General features: G+C 41.0%; 1 long non-coding RNA gene across 1 annotated transcript in view; it reads left to right on the top strand.

Annotated features, from left to right (window-relative positions):
- Positions 1-11,738, top strand: part of LOC134338082 (uncharacterized) — a 100,294-nt gene extending 88,556 nt beyond the window's left edge. Inside the window, exons 2-3 of the long non-coding RNA XR_010016134.1 lie at positions 7,045-7,105; positions 11,592-11,738. This is a non-coding gene — a long non-coding RNA (uncharacterized LOC134338082). The remainder of the gene's footprint in view (positions 1-7,044; positions 7,106-11,591) is intronic.
- Positions 11,739-12,554: the final 816 nt, after the last annotated feature.

The following is a 12,554-nucleotide window of genomic DNA, read 5'->3' on the forward strand; positions in this document are numbered from 1 at the left end:
GAGCTGGCTGAGTTAGCAATTTTCTGCAGCTTTTCCCGCTCCTGTGCAGTGGCCCCTCCATGACAGACAGTGAAGGAACTAATCATGATGCTGTCCATGATACACCTGTAGAAATTTGCTAGTCTTTACTGACATACCAAATTTCCTCAGACTCCTAATGAAATACATCCACAGTTGTGGCTTCTTTATAATTACATCAGTATGTTGGGCCAAGATAAATCTTCAAAGATGTTGACACACAGGAACTTGAAACTGCTCACCCTTTCCACTGCTGATCGCTTGATGAGGACTGTTGTGTGTTTCCTCTTCCTGAAGTCCACAATCAGTCTTACAGGAGTCGAGTGCAAGGTTGTTGTTGTGATACCACTCAATCAGCTGATCTATCTCACTCCTGTATGCTTTGTCACCACCTGAAATTCAGCCAACAACGGCTGTGTCTACAATAGCACAGGATGCATCAGAAGTTAATGACGTTGCTTGGGTTAATATTAGAGTATTAGCTGTAAGGACAGGTTGGACAAACTTGAATTATTTTCTCTGGACTTTGGGAGACTGTGAGGCATAGTTAAGGTAGGTAGTTAGAGTCTTTCTCCCAGCGTAAAAAAATGTCAAATATTAGAAGGCATAACTTTAAGGTGAGGGGGTAAAGTTCAAAGGAGATGTACGCGCAAGGTTTTTTCCTTTACAGAGAGAGTGTTAGGTGCCAAGAACAGGCTGCCAAGGAAGCAGACAAGATAGAGGCATTTAGACAGACACATGAACACGTAGTGAATGGCGTGATAGGGATCATTTTCAGGCAGATGGGATTAATTTCATTTGGCATCACGGTTTGCACAGACGTTATTGGAAGAACCTGTTCCCATGCAGTCTTTTGTCATTTGGCACACTGTGTCTATGCTGACTTGCAGAACAATGTCCTTCTGCCACATCTCTCACACACTTGTCAACCCCAGACTGACTCTGCCACCAGTCTCCCACACTAGAGGCAGTTTAAAGTAGGAATCAGACTGGCACTATGAACCAGCACTTCATTGGAATGCAGGAGAGACCCACAGAGCCCAAGAAAGACACCTACAGTAACACCCGAGCCCTGCCTGTAGCGCCAAATGACAGAATCAAACCCATGTCACTGGAGCTGTGAACCTGTCGTTATTCCTATTGTGTCATGTCATCTTGAGTTGCCAACTTTACGTTCCACCAGAGGTGTGGTGCCTTCAGTAGTCTAGACCATGATGTCTGGAATTCCCTCCCTGAACCTTACTTTAAGGCATTCCTTTCTATCTATTTCATTGATCAAATTTTTGCACATGTCCTATTGTTTCCTGTATGGCTTGGTGTCAAATTTTCAATAACTATATTGCCATCAATCATATTGCTATATCTATTGAAGTGAAAGATGTTATAGAAATCCCTCTGTAAAACTTAGCTGCTTATTATCTCCTTTACACAATAAATACCTTTGTCTGCATTTGTCACCTTAACATCGAATCCCAATCCTTACTAGCCCCGCTTCAAGAAATAAACTTTTTGATTTGTGTCGTAAATGCACTCTGAGCTCTGGAATATATTTTATTATTTGTTAATTTATTTTTGGGAATATTACTTTGTGTTGTGTGTATGAGTTACACGTACTGTGTTGTGCACCTTGGTCTGGAGGAATGTTGTTTTGTACATGTGTATGGTTGAATGACAATACACTTGAATTTAAATTCACACTGCTTTAAGGGGTAGAAAAATTCTATGTTTGAATTTCCTTGGAATTGATAAGTCCTTGCAAATGCTAGTTCCTCTCTAGATACGTATCAATATCAGTTTGCAAGCTTTTCCAAGTTCTGTGCATACAATGTGGGAAGTATCTCACTTGCATCAACCTTATGTATTGTTGTTAATATCAACAAACTGATGTCATGTTGCTGTTTCAACCTCCCCTCCAACACAAATGAACTCACAGTAGTTCACATAATTATCCTAACCCACAGAATATCTCAGACCAATTTGTTGACTTTTAAAGACACACCTCTTGTTTTGTGATGAGGTCCACTTTGCACTTCAAATCGAAGGCCGGATTTAAAAATGTGGAAGTGTGCCAAAGTGGACTTCCAGAGCCACAGCTTGGAATGAGTGTAGGGACAAGCTGGGAACTCAAGATGCCAGAAGTGGGATGAATCATATGTCCTCCAACTGAAAATGAATCTAAATGGAAAAGAAATGCCAGAGGGCTCTGTCAATGGAAATGAAATTTACATCCCAGAAAGTGAAGACTGATACCTGCCTCAACAAGAGACAATAAAGGAATCATTTAGTACAGATGGAGGCCATCTCACCTATCATTCTTTTGCTTTCAAAGAGTTTTCTGACTGGTTCCACAATTGTCTTTTTCCTGACAAGTCATATTTTAGTTTGAAATCTAATTTCCTTTTAAATACCACTCTTTTGGTTTATTTTGCTATGCTCCCGAGTAGTTACATTGCCGATTGTAACAAAAATCATCATCATCATCAGGTGCCGTGCCCAGTTTGAGCTTTGACTGCCAAGGCCCACACACTCCTGTTACAGCTCAAGTGGATCAATTCATTGGTATTCATTTCCAGTTCTCTGGCTGCTGCCTCCATCATCATTTGTCTTTGCCTTCCTCTTGCTTTCTACCCTTCAATCTTTCCCATAATTACTGTGCATTCTAACTCCTCTTTCCTAATCACATGTCCAATGAAGTTACATTGCCTTTTCATGATCTCATACATTATTTCTCTTTTTGTGCTTGCTCTGTTCATGACATCCTCATTAGATATTTGTTTCGTCCATGATATTCTTTGCATCCTCCTCAAAAACCACATCTCTACTGCTTCAATTCATTTCCTCATGTTACTAGATATTGTCCAACATTCTGATCCATATAACATAACTGGATAAACGTAACATTTCAGTATTCTGAGGCGGGTTGTCATGCCTAGTTCAGTGTTGGTCAGCATACAGTACTCTTCATTCTTGTAAAGGCGCCTTTTGCCATCCCTATTCTTCTTTTGATATCTATGTCGCACCTGCCATCTGATGTCACCCAGCTTCCTAAGTAGCAAAAGTTCTGTACTTGTTTTATGTCTTCCCTGTTTATTTTCAACCTGCAGATAGGATTCTCCTTCTTTTTGGATATCACCATACATTCTGTCTTTTTGCAATTGATAGATAGAGCCATTTTTGCACTTTCTTCGACAAACTATATCAATTAAGTTTTGTAGTTCTTCCTCCGTACTTGCAATTAACACAGTATCATCCACATATCTGAAATTATTGATGTTTTCACTGCCAACTTTGATTCCCAAGATGTCTCTTATTTTTTGTAATATTGTTTCACTGTACACATTAAACAAATCAAGGGAGAAAACACAACCTTGTCTAACGCTTCTCTCGATTTTCGTATTTAGTCGTATTGATTTGTAATCAGTATTTATGACTTTTCCTAAGAAACCTGGAGCAATAGAATGTGAATTACATAGGACTATAAGTTTAATGAGTCATGTTAATAAGATACTGAAAAGAATTTTGATGACAAGAGCTAAAAGTAAGATACAAGCTGAAATAGGTAAAGAACAATGTGGGTTTGTGAAAGACAAAGGTACAAGAAACGCGATATTGATGTTAAGGATACTATCAGAATGAGCTATTCAAGTGGAAAAAGATTTGTTTGTTTGTAACAAAAATATCACCTTAAAAAATGTCCTCACTTCCATGTGGCATTTTTATCTTTAACCTTTGTCATCTTATTTTCCACCCTCTACAAATCACTTTCTCCCATATCTACTCTGTCAAATCCCCTTTGATAATTTTCAATACTATAATATGTGTCAAATGTATTATTGGTTGGGAACAATCATGGTTGTGTTAAAGTTACACCACTTTAAGGAATTTACCTATCTTGTGTCAATTAATACCCATGTTGTGCAACAGATTCTTGTGTGGGAAGTTCCAGAATCTGTATCCATCAATGGAAAGAGCAACTAGAAGAATGTTGTTCTTAAGGAGTAAACTGTTGTTTTTGTTAGTTTTATTCAAAGTACATTTATTATCAAAGTATGTAAACAGTATACAACTCTGAGATTCAACTTCTCTACAGACAGCCACAAAACAAAGAAAACCATGGAACCTCCTCAAAGAGAAATAATCAACCCCCCCCCCCCACACATGCAAACAATTTTCCGGTACCTTAGAGAGAAAGAGATACTGCGGCAGTTAACAAAGTTAAATCTAGCCTTGATCTTCTCTTCTTTAAGGAGAAAAATTGGAGGTTGTTTGATATCTCGATGGTCATGTCACCTGGCCCAAAATGCAAAAATACTGACAGATTACGTTGAAGTGTGTAAAGTGTAGTGTGGATCGTGTGAAAAATCTATCTGTATGCCCCTATAGACCACCTGAGGCATTGCCTTTAGGTAAACTGCAGCCCACTTTCTTCAAAACCATGCTCCTTTCGAATGTAGGGTCAGTTAAAGGACAATTGTAGCTATAAGGAGCTTTATGTCTTCTATTCAGGTACACCATCATGAAATGCTTGGCATTTAAAATATGTTTGCTATGCTTTTGTAACAAAATGTCATCTTTACAACTTGACATGCAATGAGCTATATATCTTTTATCAAAGAGGTTGCCAAAAATGTTCTTTCTGACGTACTTAAGATAAATCTTCAGATTGAATGTTCTCGTGTGATTAAGATGATCATGCCAAAGAATAAAAGGACCAAAACAAAGGTGCTTTTTGTAAATATGCTGTATCATTTGAGGGACACGATTCAAAGAACTGAAACACATTCCATGAAAGTTGGTCTTGGTTGCACTGACTACTGTTCATTGCAATCTTGCAGAATGAAGGGAATCTTACATTCATATTGAAGAAGGTGGCTGATTAGTTACATTATTTGTATCTGGCCTATGGAAATAGTTTCACTGCCTGTTTCCCTGTTACAGAAGTGCGAAGAAATTTTTTTAGCCAGAGGGTGGTGAATCTATGGAATTTGTTGCCACGGGCAGCAGTGGAGGCCAAGTCATTGGGTGTATTCAAGGCAGAGATTGATAGGTATCTGAGTAGCCAGGGCATCAAAGGTTATGGTGAGAAGGCGGGGCAGTGGGACTGAATGGGAGAATGGATCAGCTCATGATAAAATGGCGGAGCAGACTGGATGGACCAATTTGCTGACTTCTGCTCCTTTGTCTTATGATCTTATGGTTCCCCAGGAACCTTTGAGTGTTTATATAATAACCATTGAGCCAGTTCCTGCTCCCTTTCCAGCAGTGACTGGCCAATCAAAACAATTTGCTCTTCAAATAAATTACCTTCATCTCGCTTGTAGTTCTCTGCTCGTGATGGTAACTCTGTTTCCTCCATATGCTGAGCCTCTTGCCGATACAAACACTTTCTTCTTATTTACTGACAGTATATATCAAAACCGTTTATGACTTTGAATGCCTCTCCTTGCTATGTCATCAGTGCTTTTGGGCGACTGAAGTTCACAGAGACAACTATATACTTAGCGAGTTTATTGTACTCTTCAACCTTTTTATCCAGAGTAGTGGAGTCTGACTCACAGGCTTAATGTGAGAGGTGAAAGGTCTAAAGGGGATCCGAAGGCCAGGTTTTTTCCACACAGAACATAGTATGTATATGGAATGAGCTGCCAGAAGTGGTGTAGGCAGGTACAATTCCATCATTTAAAAGTTTTTTGAACAGTTACATTGATAAGAATTACTTGGAGGAATATGGGCCGGATGCAAGCAAAAGGTTTCAGCACCCTGGTTCACATGGTGAAGCTGTGATGAAGGGCTCGTTTCTGTGTAGGATAATTCTATGAATATGATAGCTCTGATTCTCTGTACTTGTACATTAATTTATGATAATGTTCTGGATGAAATTAGCTGGAAATAATGTTCCAACTTACCCGAATTGATCAGAGTTTGATTATTTTAATAATAAACTCCATTATGAAAGAGCTTGTCTACACATACGGTAGAAGGTAAAGTTGAAATTTGCCTTCCAGAATTTTCGAAGTTTCTAGAACATTCCAATTGCTCCAGTTGAGGTGGATAAGCAATGCCCTTCATATTTTATATCAGCCTTCTGGGTGATTTGAAAGACTGTTGATTGTTTGCATTTTACCCATTTCTCATTGTCCAAGACCTCCCAGCCACAATTAAGACTATGCCACAGCAATTTTTTACCAGGAACAACAGTTGATATTGGTATATGTTTTTGACTGGCATCTCATGAATGAATTTATTCTTTTTCATAGAGCCTGACCTGCTGAGTTCCTCCAGCATTTTGTGTGCGTTGCTTTGGATTTCCAGCATCTGGAGACATTTTTGTGCTCATGAATTTATTGTATTTTCTTGTTAAACTCATCTGTTCAAAGATGTCAATGCTTAAAATGTCAGTTTCTGGGAGTCTCAGAACTAGAACCACTGCAGAAGGGAATCGTATTTTCAATCCCTTGTAAGTGCCCATTTTGGGAAGTGGATACCATGTTGGATATTGCTCCAGCAAGACCGACCAACTAAGCATCCTATGAGACTTGAAGACAAAATCTAAAATGGTGGTTCAGTCCAGTTCCGTGGGAGTATTAGAGATACTTCCTTGATGTACCATTGATTAGTGCTCATATCACCCCATACAACTAGATGGAGAATGTGCTATTATGTTTGCAAAGAAAAACTGGGAAGATCTTGCTAATATTCTAGCCTCCCCCAATTTATTCCTTAAACAATATCTGAAATGTCTGGACCAACACATTAAATATGCTGGAGAAATTCAGCAGGTCAGGCAGCATCCATGGAGGAAAAAAAACAGTCAAAACTTCAGGTCAAGACCCTTTAATGGGGTTTGTGAGAATTTGCTAAATATAAACACACTTCCAACTTTACAATAATGATTACACTTGGAAAGTATTTAATTGGTTGTGAAACACTTTAAGATGCCCGAGGAAATAGGATGTGCTGAATAAAGGGTTTAGAACATAAAATCTTGCAGTAATTAATTGTCTGTCTGTTTATCCCCCTCCTTAGATGCTGCCAGCATTTTGTGTGTTGTTCTGGATTGCCAGCATCTGCAGAACCTCTTCTGTTTGTAAGTAAGCAGCTACATCAGATCAACGGAATGACTGAATGGCTCTCCGCAGGGGGCAATTGGGACCATCTCAAAAGCCATGCTTGACCACAAAGGCTGGTGATTGCTTAAATGTCACGAAGGTGTGAACCATTTGAGAGAGGGCAGGAGGTTCAGTTCTGAACTAACTCGATGAACTGGGAACAAACAATAAGGAAACAGATTTGCTGATCTCTTTGGACTAAAACAAAGAGCTTTAGTTTTTAATTTTTTTAAAACAATGACTTTAAAACACTGATCCCAGCAAATGAACATTACGCTCTCCAAGGGAATTTAATCAGAATCAGAATCAGAATTAATATCACAGGCAAATGTCGTTAAGTGAAAAGAAGTAGTGCAAAATAACAGAAATGAAAAACTAGTATGGTAATATTCATAGGTTCAGTGTCTATTTAGAAAGCAGATAACAGAGGAGAAGAAGCTGTTCCCGAATCGCTGAGTGTGTACCTTCAGGCTTCTATAGCTCCTTCTCGATAGTATCAGTGAGAAGAGGGCATGTCCTGGTTGGTGGGGATCCTTAATGATGGATGCCACTTTCCTAAGGCACCGCTCCTTGAAGATGTCTTGGACACTACAGAGGCTGGTACCCGTGACAGAGCTGACTAATTTTACAAGTTTCTGCAACCTATTTCAAACCTGTAGCTCCCCCCCCCCCCCGCCACCCTCACATGCCAGCCGGTGATGCAGGCAGTCAGAATGCTCTCCATGGTACATTTGTAGAAGTTTTTGAGTGTTTTAGTTGACAAACCACATCTCCTTAAACTCCTAATGAAATATAACCACTGTCTTGCCTTCTTTATAGCTGTATCACCATGTTGTGTCCAGGTTAGGTCCTCAGAGCTATCGACACTGAGGAACTTGTAATTGCTCACTCTCTCCACGTCTGATCCCTCTATGAGGATTGGTTTGTGTTCCCTTGTCTTACCCTTCCTGAAGTCCGCAATCCGCTCTTTGGTCTTGCTAACATTGAGGGCAAGGCTGTTGCTGCGACATCACTCAGCTAACTGGTATATCTTGCTCCTGCAATTGTCGTTCATTGTAAGCACAGTCTGTATCATTGGGAGACCGTGATGGCACTCCGGCAACAGAGTGAGAGCATCACTGTGGCGGAATACAATGTCTTACCTTGGGTGCAACAAACAGTGCAGACTGAAAAATTAAAGCTACTTGGATTACTACCTGAACAGCAACCAACAGAGCATAAGGTTTTTCTATGACACTTTTTTTTAAAGGTGTAAGCATTTTAAAGAGGAGATCATGGGAACAAGTCCCTCTCCGGAGCTTTGAGCATACAATCTAAAATGTTGCTTCCAACACAGTCAGAATTGCCACTAACCAAGTTGCCGTCTCTTCACTTGGGTTGTTGTAGAGATCCTATTTGTTCAACTGAGGAGCAGTAAACTGAACCGGTCTATTTATTCTTTAACCACTATCACTGAGAACAAGCTCTTGGGTTGTCTTAGAGTTCGTAGTGCACTATCTAACTGCCACAGACAACCATATTACTATTATATGTCAAAAGGTACTTTTTTTTTAGATTTTGAAGACACACAGTCCTCTTTTATTGTCATCTAGTAATGCATGCATTAAGAAATGATTACAATGTTCCTCCAGAATGATATCACAGAAACACAAGACAAACCAAGACTAAAAAAACTGACAAAAAAACACATAATTATAAGATATAGTTACAACAGTGCAAAGCAATACCGTAATTGGATAGAAGAACAGACCATGGGCACGGTAAAAAAAAGTCTCAAAATCTCTCGAAAGTCCCATCATCTCACGCAGATGGTAGAAGGAAGAAAAACTCTCCCTGCCATGAGCTTCCAGCGCCACAAACTTGCTGATGCAGCACCCTGGAAGCATCCGACCACAGCGGACTCTTGTGTCCATCTGAAAACTTTGAGCCTCCGACCAGCCCTCCGACACTGAGCACCGAGCACCATCTCTGCTGAGCGCTTCGACCCCGGCCCTGGCAACAGGCAATAGGCAAAGCCGAGGATTTGGGGCCTTCCCCTCCGGAGATTCTGGATTGCACAGTAGCAGCGGCAGCGAAGCGGGCATTTCAGAAGTTTCTCCGGATGTTCCTCCGTGCTTCTCGCGTCTGTCTCCATCAAATCAGGATTGTGCACGGCATCCTACATACAAATACGATATCATTTCGGAGCGGCCACGCGCGCTGCGTCACGCCGCCATCTTCTCCTCCCCTCCCTAATAACTGGCACTAAAACATTTTGAAGCTCTCTGCCATGAAATACGCTATATAAATGCAGGTTTTAATCACTATTTCATTTAGTTTTATGAGCTCTCTGTTGTGAAGGGTCTAGTGTCTTTTGCCACCAGGTATCAGGCATTGCTTACTTACTGGGGATGCAGGATGTCCTGATCAAAGCCACTTCTACTGCACCCCAGCAAGCAGTCCCAAGGATGAGAGATGGTGGGTGCAAACCACAGATTCAGGAAGTTGGAGCGATATAGAGTACAGCAGAAGTGAGTGCTATATTGATGGAGTCATCCACAGTCCTGAGAAAGTGTAAGTTATGAGTTTTCTTAAAGAATGGGGGATGAAGAAAAGGACTCAAAATGGCATCATAATATTAGAATATTAATTCCAATCACCAATATTGGAATTAAATTAATTTTAGTTTTTAATGAATACTGTTCAAAATAATTTTTTAGTCAAGTCGTTTATTGTCATTTAACTATATACATGTATATAATGTATATAACTATATAATGTATATAGAAATGAAACAACATTTCTCCAAACCGGGGTTTTATGTGCACAATTGTACACATAACACACAATAATTTATGAAAATGAGAATAAAATCTACGGATGAATCATGCATAAATAAACAAACTAAAGTGCATAAATTAAATATTGTAAGGTAGAGAACAGATTAACCAGTGACACTACAAATACGATGTGGCAATGTGTTCAGAAGCCTAATGGCCTGGGGGAGGACACTGTTTCCCATCCTGACCGTTCTTGTTTTTATACATCGGAGTCACCTGCCTGATGGTGGAAAGCCAAAGAGGGTGCTGGATGGATGGATGGGATCCTTAAGAATACCAAGGGCCCTCTGTACGCAAATTCCTGCTAAATGCTCCCGATGATGGTAGGCAGATGCCTATGATCTTCTCAGCTATTCTCACAGTCCTTTCTAGGGACTTCTGGTCCCTACTTTACATGATAAAGTTGAATATACAAGCACATTCTTAATTTTGAAAAGTTTCAATATTATTCTTTAATATATAATATGGGTGGCAGGTAGTGTAGTGGTTAACATAATGCTTCACAGCACCAGTAAAGAGGGTTCAGTTCCTGCTGTTGTCTGTAAGGAGATTGTATGTTTTCCTTGTGACTGTGTGGGTTTCCTCTGGGAGCTCTGTTTTCCTCCCACATTCCAAAGACGCATGGGTTATGAGCTAGTAAGTTGTGGGCATACTATGGTGATGCTGGAAGCATGGAGACAGTTGTGGGCAACCCCCAGCACATCCTTGGCTGTAATGGTGCATGACATAAACAATGTATTTCACTGTGTGCTTCAATGTACAGAGACAAATAATTTTAACAAGAAAGGCCGAAAGATCTCTTAAAATCAAATGGTGACCATTTCCTACCCTCACGAATGCCACGCATCCATCACCCTTCTGATCTCGCCCAGGATGAATGTTGTTATTCACTGTACTGAGCCTGGAGTCATTTTGTTATGAGCTTACTTGAGCCAATAACTGTGTTGGGACAGCTCCATGTAGACACCTCGCAGCCAATAACAAGTTGGAACTTTCACGATGAGAGTTCAGTTTTATTATAGCAACTCGTGTCAGCCTGTTGGGCATTGATAAGTTGCTTAAATCCAATTTGCACTCAAGGTCAAGGCTGATAGTAACTGTAAAGTTGTGCAAGAACTTCAATAAGTAAATTGCAGTGGTAATCAGAAGAAATTAGGGAGGAGAGAAAAAAAGAAAGAAAGTGAAATTCTAAAATGTTAATGGGAGGATGAAGTATTTTAAAGGTGACGAATGGACTTCCTCTGAAAGGATGCTTCTCCAGGAATATTAAAGTTAAAGGCATCTGTTAGTCTTGCGAGACCATGGATCTGTGCCTGGAAAGTCTTCACTCTCCAGGGCGCAGGCCTGGGCAAGGTTGTATGGAAGACCGGCAGTTGCCCATGCTGCAAGTCTCCCCTCTCCATGACACTGATGTTGTCCAAGGGAAGGGCATTAGGACCCATACAGCTTGGCACCAGTGTCGTCGCAGAGCACTGTGTGATTAAGTGCCTTGCTCAAGGACACAACATGTTGCCTCGGCTGGGGCTTGAACTCACGACCTTCAGATTGCTAGTCGAATGCCTTAATCACATGGCCACGTGCCCACACAGGAATATTATACCACAAAATATTATTGACTAATGCTATATCTTTGTTGTAATGGCAGACCTTCGCCCAAATACTCCTTACTTGACAGAGAGGTAAAGACCATCAAGCCTGCTCATAGCCACTGGGAAAACAGAAATGCCGAAGGATCTGCTCAGCTCTTCCTATGACACAATGATTTGCTGAAGAAGGGAATGGATCTGTTAAGTCCCAGACCCAATACAGAGGTAAGAAATTCATGGTCGGTTCAAGTTCATTTATCACGTTGATTGTGTCCGGCGCTCCCGATGCGGCCGCCTCTACATTGCGGAGACTTGTCGGAAATTGGGGTTCCTCTCCAAACACCCCAAGCGGAACTTCCCAGTGGCAAACCATTTTAACTCAGATTCCCATTCCCATTCATGGTGTCCTTTTGTGCCGCAATGAGGCTACCCTCAGGGTGAAGGAGCAACACTTTATATTCTGTCTGGTAGCCTCCATCCTCTTAGCTTGGATTTTGATTTCTTCTTCCCGTTAAAAAAAACTTCTCCCCCACTCTTCCTCTATGCCCCACTCTGACCTTTTAACTCTTCTCAGCTGCCTATCACTTCCCCCTGGGTCCCCACCTTCTTCCTTCTCTCCCACAGTCCACGTTCCTCTTCTATTGAATTCTTTTCTCTCCAGCCCTCAACCTTTCCCATCCACCTGACTTCACCTGTCACCTTCTAGCTCTCCTCCTTCATCTCCCCCCATCTTTTTATTCTGGCATCTTCTCCCTTCCTGCTTAGTCCTGAAGAATGGTCTCAGCTTGGAATGCCGGCTACCTATTTATTTCCATAGATGCCGCCTGACCTGCTGAGTTCCTCCATTTTGTGGGTGTTGCAGAGAAGTGCATCATTTGCATTAACAACCAACACAAACCGAGAATGTGCTGGGGAAGGCGCAAATGCCAGCACACATCTCAGCATCAGTGTAACACGCTCACAGTGATCAACAGAACAACATCAGCAACACATGCCCATTCCCTACCTCCCGCTCACTCACA

The sequence above is a fragment of the Mobula hypostoma genome, chromosome 26 (genome assembly GCF_963921235.1).
Source record: "Mobula hypostoma chromosome 26, sMobHyp1.1, whole genome shotgun sequence".
Lineage (NCBI taxonomy): Eukaryota > Metazoa > Chordata > Chondrichthyes > Myliobatiformes > Myliobatidae > Mobula > Mobula hypostoma.